Source organism: Anomalospiza imberbis, chromosome 1 (assembly GCF_031753505.1).
Source record: "Anomalospiza imberbis isolate Cuckoo-Finch-1a 21T00152 chromosome 1, ASM3175350v1, whole genome shotgun sequence".
NCBI classification, from domain to species: domain Eukaryota; kingdom Metazoa; phylum Chordata; class Aves; order Passeriformes; family Viduidae; genus Anomalospiza; species Anomalospiza imberbis.
Genome location: NC_089681.1, coordinates 5844133 through 5857174, shown reverse-complemented (window position 1 = coordinate 5857174; position 13042 = coordinate 5844133). Strand labels below are relative to the sequence as shown.

Below are 13042 nucleotides of genomic sequence, written 5' to 3'. Positions count from 1 at the left end.
ACTAGTACCTTTCATTTCCTTACTTGACAGAACTTTGTTTTAAATTGTAGGAATGCACTATCTCTGGAATAAAAACTTAGATTAAATGTGTTAATTGTAAATTTACTTTTTTCTCCACTGCTAACATCTATAGGCTGGCCTTTGCAGCAGAAAGATGAACACCTTTCTCCTGGTTCTCCTCAAAATTTGTGTTGTGAAAGAGATGAACAAAGAGTCTAAAGAAGGAAGAATGAGAAGACTGGAAGGTGATACAAGTTTCCTGGCAAGGTAATATAAAGATCAACTGTCATGGTTTGACACTGGCGCAATGCCAGCGCCCCCATGAAAAATACACCTTCCTAAATAATTGCTGTGAGATGTGATCAGGAATAGAGCAGAGCAGGCCCAAGCTTAATAACAAAGAAAAGAACTTTATTAATCTACTACTACTATAAAACTACAAACACTAAATCCTGGATGAAGACTTTCCAAAACACCCCTCCTCCTCCCACCTAATTTCCAAACAAACCCAACAGTGAGACGCCACCCAGGATCCTGATCAAGTTGCCACCCTTCAGATAATCAAATACTCAGTCCTTCAAGGGAGACAGGAGTCTCTCCTGTGCCACAGACCCCCCCAGGAAACACAATTGCCACCCTTGTGTTTCCATGTCACACATGGCAACCACCCAGAGAAAATCTGCCATGGTGACACTCTCCTGTCCATGTCACAGTGCTCTCACCACCGTGCATGGACAGACTGCTCATAGGGCTCCTTTAAGGATGCTTTGCCATGGACCAAAAGAGACAACAGTTCAGTTTCTCATTTTAGGACTACAGTCCCCCCCATTTTCCCCTGGGGCTGGGGGTCCAAGAACAGAGATCTTCTTCTCCTCTTCTTCTTCCTTGAAGATAGAGGACTTCTCCACACCTTCTTAAACTCTCCTCTGTTCTCTCCACTCCTCTGTTAGTAATCACTGAAATAGGTCTCTTGGCTCACCAACGCACCCCTCTAAGTGCAGCTTCTGTCAGGAGAATTTGGTTCAGTCTATGGCTAACAAGAAAAGTCCAGCCACAAGCCACTCCATCATCTCCTTCCAACTCAAAAATTTCCTCTTCCATCATCTCGGATCCCAGACTGTCTCTCTTCTACTTCAAATCAAGGAGGAGTAATATTTTACAAAGCCTTCATTTCCCAGGAAAGGGTTAAAAGTTCAGACTCCCTGGACGGCTGAAATGTCTGCCCAGCAGCCGATTCTCAAGGCCTTGTCGTTGATTCTCAAGGCCAAGGCTGGGGGCCTTCCCCCCGTTCCTTCTCCTCCACCAGCAAAGTTACAGGTGCCGTCCGGACTCTCTGTCTCATCCCTCTGGGGGGGAATGACAAAGACATCTCCGCTTCTCTCCACCCTTCCGTCCACAGGAGCTGGCTCGGTTCCAGTCCTTCTACCCATCAGCTCACCTCGACCAGGCCTCATGGCTTTCCCTCCCCCACCCAGCCCCATGGCTGGGCGGGGGAGATCTGCACAGCACCCTGACCGTAACCAAAGAGAGCGAGCTCTTGGGAGTTCCTGCTTTTAACCCCCTGTGTTCTCAGAGGCGTATCCCTATCTTCAGTGGTCACTTCAGGTGCCAATATGCAAACTTGACCACTGATTGGTTTGACCCAACTTCCTGAAAGAATTCACTTCCATGTCAAACCACAACATCAACCTACATGAAAATGTTATTCCTCTTGTCAACCTATCCTTCACCACTCTTAATTCATATAAGAATAGATATAAAATACATCTGAATGTATTAAAAATACTAGCAGAATCCTTTTTTATCTTTTCCAAGTTTTAATGGATGAAAGATCTCTCTTTCATATAAAATATTAAATTTGGAGGGGTTGCAAGACACATTGCCTCCAACTGCACTGTCATTAATGTTTAATTTTTTAAATACAAAACAGGACCATTTCAGTAAATCATAAAAAGCCAGTCTAAAACTTGAAGCCCTCCACAACTCTAGCAAACTTCTCTCCTGGGAGAAGAAAGGTTAATTACTTTTCTGGGTAGCCTTCTCTAGTGATCAAACCATCTGAATAGAGTATTTAAAATTCCCAAAATCTCATGGATGGCACTTGAGCTTTGATGTTACTTAACTCTAAACATGAGGGGAGGTGTGGGGGCTGCAGCTGTAAGAGCAGTGCAGGCAGAGCAGAGTTTTTCTGTCTCTGCTCACCTCTCCTTTAAAGAGCTCCTGAACACCTGCAGCTCACATTAACTGCAATTTGTGGAAGCCAAACCAGTCTGGAAATCAGCCCCAATGCCCACAAAACAACGTGCATTAAAATGAAGCATTCTGATACTTCAACATCAGCAAGTCACTAATAATCTAAATAACTAATAATTACTGAAAACCACCAGTATACAGCCCACCTGAAAGGCTTCTATTGCTGAAATACCAAGCAAGCAAATGCCTCACTCTTTCAACATCTAATTTAGCTTAATATGCTATCTGCACATCTGCTTTTTCAAAAAGCTATTAAACAAATTATATTGTAATACTTTTTTTTTTTTTGAAACAACCCACCAATTCAGAACTTACTTGCATTGCTCTGTATAATTTTTGTGCCAGGAATAGACTGAAATACTGATAAAGCCTATTTAGGAGCTATTCACTGTTGCTAAGAGGATATCAACACAATTGTTAGCCAGAACCAGTCATGGTAGAGCATAAGAGAATAATGTTTCAGTGGATTTTTTGTCTAGCTTCATAGCCTAAATCAAAGGAACAACAGAAGCAATTTTCTTTTGTTGTTAAAATTTCCCATTAGTAGTTCGATGTTATTTAGTCAGTTGAACTGGCATTTGTTCTAAGCAAATCCAACAATGAGCTGTTTTAGTGCAGTCAATAAATCACCATTAGTCTTGTAGAGGAAATAAAATATGATTTTCAAAACGCAGCACGAGCACTGATGTTCATTATAACGAGCATGTAGTTACCTACATAACAAATGTGGGATCACATCACCTCTAACACAGACGAAATTTCTGTGTCTGCAGAAGAGCAGGATGGGGCATAAATTCCCATTCCAACTTGTGTGCACCTGCACATGGCAAATGTTGGAAACTTCATAAGTTGCATTTACTTGTCACACGTATCCCCAGCTGCCAAGGTCGCTTAGCATTGCATTTTGATACTGCTTTAAGGAGACCTCCAGAACTTTAGATTTGTACAGCAATGTGTTTGTTCATTTCACCTGAGTTGAAAGTATCCATGGCATTGTCAGGAGACAGAAAGTCCCCCAGGTTTTTAAGAATACTGGCACTTTCCTATCAACACTAACCACTGGACATTAAAATGATGAGATTATTATAATGACATCAATGTTGCAGAATGCAGAGCAAAGTGTTGAACTTGACTTTTCTTGCATAAAGCAAACATCATGGGGCTCATCTCTTTTAAAATAGTGGTGAGCTATGATATACAAACTTACTTTGTAGTAAATTACATACCTAGATGTGCAACATTTACTTAAAAATAGGTGGGATTTGTTTTTTAGAAAAGAGTAAAGACAAAGAGATATTTACTTCTTTTATTAAAAGTGAAAAGTGAAGAAGGCCAAAGAAGAAACTGAAAAGGCACGATGTGTCACCTGACATGTGGATGATTCTCCCATCTGTAAATTTAGGTACAGATGGCCCAGGGAGGTCTTGGAGTCTCATTCTCTGGAAATATTCCAAACCCACCTGGATGTGTTCCTTTGTCACCTGCTTCAGGTGACCCTGCCTTGGCAGGGGGGTTGGGCTGGATGATCTCCAGAGGCCCCTTCCAGCCCTAGAAATTCTGTGATCTATAACCTATATGACTACTTACTACCTGTATGACTACAAATAGGATTATAGAAGCATCTTTTTGTTTCCTTGTTGTGAGGTGCTGGCTCTACTGTTACTGCTGTTTCCTTATTGTTTAGTTGCCATCTGAAGATGTAAAAAAATCTGGTTTCATGCGAAACAAAAATAAACTTTAAAAAGGAAAGAAAAGCCAATTTTCTATGGTCAATGTCATGTGTGGCAAAAAATATTGTTAATTTTTGAAGTTTGTAATAAAAGCATTCGAATTTAAAGGCCTATTTTTTTCTTTCCTATTGCTGCATGAAAAATTAAAATAAACAACTACTTCCCTAATTAGAAATGAAAAATATTTTAAAAGATATGTGAAAATAATGCATTCCAGAATCCATTTTTGAGAAGTTGATTTTTCTTCCCTTCTTGAGTTTAAACTCAGAGCACTTTTATACTTTTCCTACCAGCATAGTAAAAATATTCTCAGGAAAAAGGATAATTTCAGAGGGCAGGGACAGTGCCAGAACAAGAGAAAGAAGTATGAACATACAGCCTTCACAATCTTGTATCACAGAATAAAGGCACCACACCAAAAATGAAGATTTTAAAGGAATTGACTCGAGTCCCTTCAACCTTTCTCTTACATATGAACACTATATTTCAAATGACAGGAAAATTGCAATCTCTCTACTTTAAAACCCTCAGACCAACAGGCCACAATAGCAGACATCAGGAAATGTGAATACTGGCCCAGCCTGAGCTGCAGGAACAAGATCTGAAAGATAGTATGCTTCTTTGGCTCTGGTACACATGAAAATTGACCTTAGCAGCTGTGATTAATTGGCCTGCATACAAATGGCACAACTGGGTGAACAGGACTCTGTACAGGAGGAGAAATGAGTTGTTGTTTCCCCCTTTTTCCATGCTAAAATTCTCTCTCCACCCCAAGGAAATTCTACCTCTTGTCTTGATGAGTCAGGAAAAAAAAGAAGAAAAATAAATTCTCCCTTTTCAGTGCATTTGATATGTGAGAAATCAATATTCAGCCATGGACTGCATCTGATCTGCAACCTCAAACCCAATAATCCACTCTTGATGCTTCAACCAGGATTTTAGTAAAGGAAGGCCAAGCTTAGCCCTAGCACCAGATACTGTGTCAACCTGGAATGCCAATATGGAGATATGAATTCAGGCATCTAACCAACAAAGATGGGAGATGAAACATCATGGAGTTTGTCTTGAATTTGAAGTACTCAATATAATTACCTTTTAGATAAATTTATAAATAAATTCTTAATCTTTCCATACACAGTCAATACCTGAAAGCAACAAAGTAACTCCCATCCCCTGCTTCCCAGGGATTTTCACTGTAAAATATATAAAGTTCTTATATTTTGAAACATATAAGGTTCCAGCTGTGTGGAGTGAGTGGATTATTACACTTTAATGCAGCAAGAAATGCACACAGGAGGGATCTACATGCTGCACTTTGTGAAGTCAACGTCTTCATTCCTCTCTGCCTGCCAGCAGCCCAGAATGTTCTGTCACTACAAAAAGGTGGCTAAATGTTTTAATAGGGAGCAGTGTTTACTTCTTCAGCCCTCAGGAGGGAGATGGAATAGCTGGGTATTTAAAAATTGCAAGTAAGATGTAAAGATATATTAGAATTTAAAGGTTTCCTTAGTGAACCACAGGCTTGGGAATACAAGAAATGCTATGGCTGAGGATGAGGCTTATTCAAGGCATGTTTGCTACAGACTAAAGGAAGTAATGTAGAGTCACAGAATGGTTGGAAGGGACCTTCAAGCTCATCTTGTTCCAACTCCTTGCCATGGGCAGGGACACCTTTCACCAGACCACATTACTCAAAGTCCCATCCAACCTTGAACACTTCCAGGGATGGGGCAGCCACAACTTCCCACACCATATTTCTACCAACAGACGTGCATACAGCCAAAAATACATCTACACAAAATTATGCACTCATGTTGATTTATATAATGTGAGTGCAGAAGAATTCTTTATGTCATTTCCATGCTTGTTGCTTTTTCAATGACATCTAATGGCAAAATCTAAATGTTTTGAAGACCATATTCCTGTTGTTTATGAGCATGGCTAGCAATCCCCATGACAGAAGTGATAATATTAGAGTTTTGTTCCACAGCTGAGCCACAGTGTCTGAAAATATCCCAAGTGCTTCCCCAAAGCATAGAGACATGGTGAGTGGAGACTTGTATAAACAGGACAAATGTATGTCAACACTGAAAAACAGACCCTGCAGTTTTAAGAATGGTTTGTTTTTTTGGTTTTTTTTTTTTTTTTTTTTTTTGTCATTTGTGCTGAAAATGTTTCAAACTTCAGCCAGTTGTTAGGCTAGAGTTTCATCTCTCACTTCACCAAGCTTTGGTGCTTGCCACCGAGGGAGCAGCCCTTTAAAAAGTGGCTCACATCCAACCCTTTAAAAGGGCACCCTCAAGTTTAATGACCCTTACAAAAATGAACAATGTTGAAACAAGTTATAGAAGAAAAGTCAGTTAGAAATCAAAGTACATCTCTACTAAAGCCTGGGCTCCTGCAGCAAGAGTTGTCAGTACCAGACTCTCTGCCTTTCTCTATAAGACTTGTTCAAAACCAGCATAAATCTCACAAATGTGATTATTGTTCCAAAATCACAGGGAATATTTCTTGCTTTGGACTTTTTTTTTTTTAATGTTTCATTTAAGTTGCCCTTAATAGGCATTCATGTCACTATTTGAATTAAAGAGCATTGAAAGCAAATATTTCTTACAGACAGAATAGTGAGACTTATGTCAACCCTTTGCTGTCTGTAGAAGGTCAATGTGGAACTCCACTGAAAAATTCCTCTCTTATGCACATAAGAGCTTTTATTCCATAGAGTTCAAACAGATCAGAAGAGCTGTCCAACAAACTACGTTTTTCATCATCATTAGCTGATCTCCAAGGTGTCGTGTGGCTGTCTGATGCTACTGAAGACTAAAATGTTTCAGATATTCTTGGACAGAAAATATAATGTATATGCATGGGGTTGGTTACCAGATGTCTCTGAAGATACATATTTTACTGTTCTGTATAATTTGGAGTTTCTAGGGTTTATATACAGAAATACCACATTTTCATAATTCATCTGAGAAGAAATTAAATTAATATATGTTCATTGCCTGTGAGTATAGAGTGGATTTTCATACATCTTGGGGTAACTGCTCCAAGAATTAAATAGCCACACTTCCAACCAAATGAAACTCCACAGAGGTTTAAGTCCACTATGAATTTTAAAATAATTTTCCTGTTGTGAGTTCTGCCTGTTTTCCTCAATCACTTCAGCCAGGGTAATTGGTCAAGAGACAAAGACTCACTACAAGCATCATTTTTATTCACTAAACAGCAGTGGATGTTCTAGTCACTAAACATTTTAATGAAATGACCTATCTATTCAGCACTTGGATCTTTCCAGTGTTTGTCTCTTGGCTGGATCTGGAGCAACCATGATCAGCTCTTCCAATCTGTGATTGCAGGGGTCCCTGTATCCTTTCCAAAACTTCATTTCACAGTCTCACTCCTGCATAGATGTTTGTTCAATACAAAATAGCCTGGCACCCTACTCCTGTCTCATGTACACTGGGTAACCTTGTGATTTTGTTGTGATCTGCATTTGTTTCTGTGTTGAGACACCGTTTAGTTTCTTTGTGTTTTTAATCCCTTTACAGAAAAACAAAAACCAAACCCAGCCCAAATCCACAGAATCAATACCACTCACTTGACCCAATGACTACAATTAAAGCTCACATCCCAGCAGATTACTTCACATACTGTTTTTCTCATGGTATTTCAAATACTTCCTTTTTCCTCTAGCACACCAGGCAATTTGTACTTCAGCAACCTGCAGGTATTGAACTGGTTTCCATAAAGACTCACCAGCCATTCCTACTTCATGCCACAAGTGGTCTTCTTTAGCTCATATTTAACAAAAGGGCTTTGGAATTGGCAAAGTGGAAACCTGGCTGATGATCTTGGCAAATGTCTGTGAACCCACACTTATCCTTAGTGCAGTCTCATGATTTTTTTCTAGACCTGAAATCTTTCCTTTAATGCTTTTAGAACTTTTTTTGCATAGTACTGATTACAGGTGGAAAAGAGAAATCTTTCTAAATCCGAATTGCTTTGATCAAGGATAATCTCTGTTCTAAGCCTTCACAGAATCACAGAAAGAGAGCTGGAAGGGACCCACAAGGATCACTGACTCTAACTCTTGGCCTTAAACAGGACATCCCAGCAATCCCACAATGTGCCTGAGAGTGTTGTCCGTATGCTCCTTGAACTCCAGCAGGCTTGGTGCTGTGACCCCTTCCCTGGGGAGCCTGTTCCAGTGCCCAGCCACCCTCTGGGGGAAGAAACTTTTCTTGATATTCAACCTAAACCTGCTCTGACACAGCTCCAGTCATTCTCTCAGGTCCTGTCACTGTCACCAGGGAGAAGAGATCAGTGCCTGCCCCTCTGCCTCCTCCTGTGAAGAAGCTGAAGACTGACAGGAAGCTGCATTTCTCCTCTGTGAAATACATACAAAATATTGCACACAGCATGACTGTTTTGGGAAACAGCTTGGACCTGGTCAGTTCATCACTTCAAAGGCAGATCTCTGCTGGGATCTGCATGCTAACTTTTGCTACAATTGTAACATTCAAACAGTTTCTGTCTCACAGCACAGCCAAAGAGCAAAGGATTTAACACAAACAAACCAAAACCAAACAATTATATTAAAGAACTAAAGACAATTTTAAAGGTTAAATGTGATACATTTTAATAAAGAATGATCTGCATAGAATGGCTTAATTCTGCACTGGGTCATATTTATACAATCTGACTAGCTCTGGTAAGAAGGGACAAAAAGCAGAACTTGATTTTTTGTAAGTCTGCCAGTGGTAGTCTCTGAGCTTCAGGGAAGAATTAATACTTACACTCTTCTCATCAGTATTGGCAGTCCACCTAAAACAAAGTGCTACGGAATACAAAAACACTTATTAAAGCCTGGATCTTTGTATTAATATATGAAAATGTTTCTCTTTAAAAAATATATTATTATTAACTTTTTTCCCAAATGTATTCAAACATCAAATTAAAAAAAAATTATCAGGTAAAGTGCTTTTAAGATTATATAAGTCACAAATCATATTTTTTAACTTAGCTGACCCTAATATGGTAATTAACATAGAATTAATCTCTCTTGAGGAGCTATAAAACATATGAAATCAAGAAAATCTGGAATCCAGCCCAGCAAAAGGGTTATATAAAAAGGATGTACTGAATCATTTAGTCAACAACACTGCACTAATCTTTTGAAAGGGGATTCTAAATGCTAAATTTTAAAGTGATAGAATAAATAAAACCTTCAGACTTTATTCGTAACCCCATGAAGCAGAATATTAATTACATCTTCAGAATGAGATAATATCATATGCATAAACATGGCTAACAGGTTAACCCTCCTTTTTACTAGAGGGTTTTGTCAGCTGGGAATATTAATTCATTTAAAGAAATAAAAATTAAACAAACCTAAAACAAGATCAAAAAACCGAGACACATGCTGTCAATTTTGTTGCAATGGCAAGAGACAAATTTGCCATGAACGTTTAGTGGCCAAATGATTGACTCAGTCTTTGTAGCAAAAAAACTTCCATCTAAAGTCTGGAGAACAGGGACACGCTATTGGATAAAGAGATTCCTAACCTGGTTTTAAAAATAAAAACAGCACAAATGATCCAAGGAAGCGGAATAAATTCACCAAGAAATGAACAATGAACAAAAGAATGGTTAAGGAGTTAAAGAGTCCTCTTCAGGAGGACCCACAGCCTCACACAGAGAACCCACAATATCAAAAGCGATGAAAACTAAGGAGGTATTTGCTATTCTCTAACCTCCATAACCTCCAGGTACTTTTCTGTCAGGGAAGATGACCTATCCCTTGTTCCTTTGCAAACTTTAAATCTTCAGTTTCTTTGAGGCTCCCAAAGAGTTGAAACATGAGCTTGAGATGAGCATGAATAAACTATGCAAGAAAAACAAAGCTGAAGTCAGAAAGTATCATGATACAGGATTGTACCACCATGAAGAACAAAATTGTGTGAGCAGCATCAAATGAAGAAGGCACCACCCAAATGCACTCGCCTTAGGAACCTCTGGAAATCAAAGCTGTGATTTACACAACACATCGGCAATAAACAAAAAAAAAAAAAAAAAACAAAACAAAAAAAAAAAAAAAAAAAAAGAGAGGGCAATTTTGTAATTTTCTTCTTGTGCTTCAGAGGTCAGACAGGCATAAAGACTGTATATTTCTTTCCAGTGATGTATGGCTTTATAATTCACAACTGGTGATTTCTAATGCCTCACTTTATTAAGCCAAATCAGCATGGACCCATTAGACAACAGGAAGCACAGAAAACCTACTGGACAGAGAAGCTGACTTTTGATGCCAACAGTCTAAATAGGCTTTCATCATTGCTCACAAAGACTAAACACATACCTAAATCCCCAAAAAGACAAAGCAAAGTTATCAGTGGAACCCCTAAATATACCCAAATATGATAAATACATTTAATATGTTGTACCTGGATTTAAAAACTGGTAGACTTTGTAAGGAGGACACAAAAACTGAAACTTGATTGGGAACTGAACAATTTCCATGTCATTTTGATCCCTTCTTTGCCTTCAGCAAGCAACTCTTCCCCTTGCCTGTTTGTACAGCCTTGGCACTAGGGGTCCATCATTCCCAATGTTTAGCTCTCAAGGCTCAGACAGCTGAACATATTTAGTCTTATAAATAGAAAAAACATTTGCGTCAGCCACTACACTATGTTAATTCCCTAAATTGCCATATTTTCATTACTCGTTATAAAACATCCCTTTACCCCCCTTCTCCCCCCACCCCCCATCAGAGAATGATCTCCAGTGTAAAGGAGATAAATGTTGTTAACTGTATAATTAATCCTCATGTTAGATCATAGTTTCTTTCAGGGGAATACTTGAATTCGTAAAAGGTAAAGAAAGAATATCAACAAAATGTAAGCTCCTCTTTCTCAAAAAAAAAAAACAAAAACCAAAGTTCAGATTTTCTGTCCAATTATAGTCCCATTAATTGCAATACTTCAAACATTATTCATTTCATCCGCATTGGAACAGGTTTCCAAGGGGAATGGATTCCCCATCCATGAAAGTGTCCAAGGCCAGGTTGGACTGGGCTTTGAGTAACCTGGTTTAGTGGCAGCAATAGATGATTTGAAGTAAGCAATTTGGTTTTTTTTTTGTTTTTTGGGGTTTTTTTTTGTTGTTGTTTTTTTTTTAATTACCTCAAGAAGCCACTTTGTCTGCACAAAATAATTGACTGCAATCATTGGCTATGTACACAAAGGGTCAGAGTGGTTTGGTTTGGAATGGACCTTAGAAAGCATCCAGTTCTGAATCCACTGCTATGGACAGAGATACCCTCCATTGGACCAGGTAGCTCAGAACCTCATTCAACCTGGCCTTGAGTATTTCCAGGGATGGGGCATCCACAGCTTCACTGGGCAACCTGTGCTAGGGCCTCACCAACCTCACAGTGAATAATTTCTTCCTAATATCTAATCCAAAGCTCCCCTATTTCAGTTTGAAGCCATTGCCCTCTGGCCTATCATTACAGGCTCTTGTTAAATGTTCCTCTCCATGGGCTTCTGCAACTTTTTATGGAAAAGGCAGGTATGGAAAAAAGGTTTCTCTGCTTCTGTGCTGGGAGACCAGTTTCAATAGCTTAAAATATCCAGAACTAGCAGAAATTCTTTAAAATTTAATGTTTATTGGAGTATACTCATATTTCAAATCAGGATGAATTTTTGCTTCGAAGCAGGTGCTGAAATTTTTGCTTTGTCTCATATTCTCTGATACCATTACAGTCTCTTTGGCAATCAATTTGCCACAAAGTTCTGTCATCTCATTCTGAATCGATCGACAGAGGACAGCAACCTACAGAAAGGAGTGACTTGAAAAGGGATCAGCTTGGTTTACCACAGTAGTTAACTTTATTTGCACCACCAGCCAATTGCTGTACATTGCTGTAGATCAGATACCGTAAAAACAAAAAAAAAAAAACAAAAAAAAAAACAACAACAAAAAAAAAAGGGAATTATTTACTACTGTCTACTGGAAATCATGAAGAAATCAGCCTGTTCTTTACATTGGACCAGAGAGCTCAACTGATATGGTGTCTCTCTAGAAAAGCATTAAGTAAAAATACCCTTCCACTAATGAAAAAATACCAAATTAAATGCAGTATGACTTGCCTTCTATGTTCTCTTTCAGTATCATGTGCAGAATTTGGTCTCAGTGGTTGTGTACAAAGGATTTATATAGTGAACCTCTTTGAAACACCTATAAAAACAAAATCTGCTTTTCCAGGCAAAACTTGATACTGAGGTCAAGGTGGGTGCACAGCTGCTCAAATCCATTTGCAGTCTAACCTCATTTTGAAGGCACAACAACTAGGGTTGAGAGACTACAGATTAATAGTGCAAACTCATGCCTAAATCCATACAAAGAACGCTTCAGAGGATTAGACTTTTCTGCCCACATCATCTTCCAAATCATTCTGCTTTGTTTTGTGTTAAGTCTTCATGCTGTCTGTCAAACCTGGAGCTGGCACCACTGGATTGATTGCTCCCAAAACATGTTTCCTCATTAACAAAATTAAACAAATTTAAGCAACTGCTCAGTTTGCTTTCAAAAAAATATACAGATCTACTACTTCATATGATTTTGTGGTAGTAGTCTAAAGATCTGCATCCTCTTCCCAATCACAGAAATAAATCATTGAGCTGAAAAGAGCATTTGAAGCATTATGATTTAACATCACTTCTGGTATTACAAGCATGGCAAGCACAGCCACAGAACCTGGGTAGATGGAAAGCCAAGTCTCTCCAAGGCTCAGTATAACAGTAGGGAGCTTGCTGCATAAAGAAGAAACTTCCAGCTTGCATGCAGTTTAGGTAGGCAAAAAATAGAACTGGTTTGCTTAGCACAAGCCTCTTTTATGTTGAGAGAAAGCCACTAACAACTAGGAAAATGAAACGAAATTTAATTAATCAATCCTTTGTCCAAAGAGATTTGGCCACATAAGACTGAAGAAACACTATGAAATGCAAAGAAAAAAAATCACTATTCCTCATTTTTTGGTCAGCTATCATGATAAA

The 13042-nt window shown here is 38.8% G+C and overlaps 1 protein-coding gene across 14 annotated transcripts in view; it reads right to left on the bottom strand.

The window, feature by feature from the left end:
• The window catches only part of FAM135B (family with sequence similarity 135 member B), a 203376-nt gene that overhangs the window by 167972 nt on the left and 22362 nt on the right, over nucleotides 1-13042 (bottom strand). The window contains exon 1 of one of the 14 annotated variants that reach the window (XM_068180399.1): nucleotides 11862-11892. The exons of the other annotated variants lie outside the window; for them this stretch is intronic. The gene's annotated coding sequence lies outside the window, so the exon portion shown is untranslated. Of the gene's footprint in view, nucleotides 1-11861; nucleotides 11893-13042 lie in introns of those variants that run through there. 14 annotated transcript variants of the gene reach the window in all.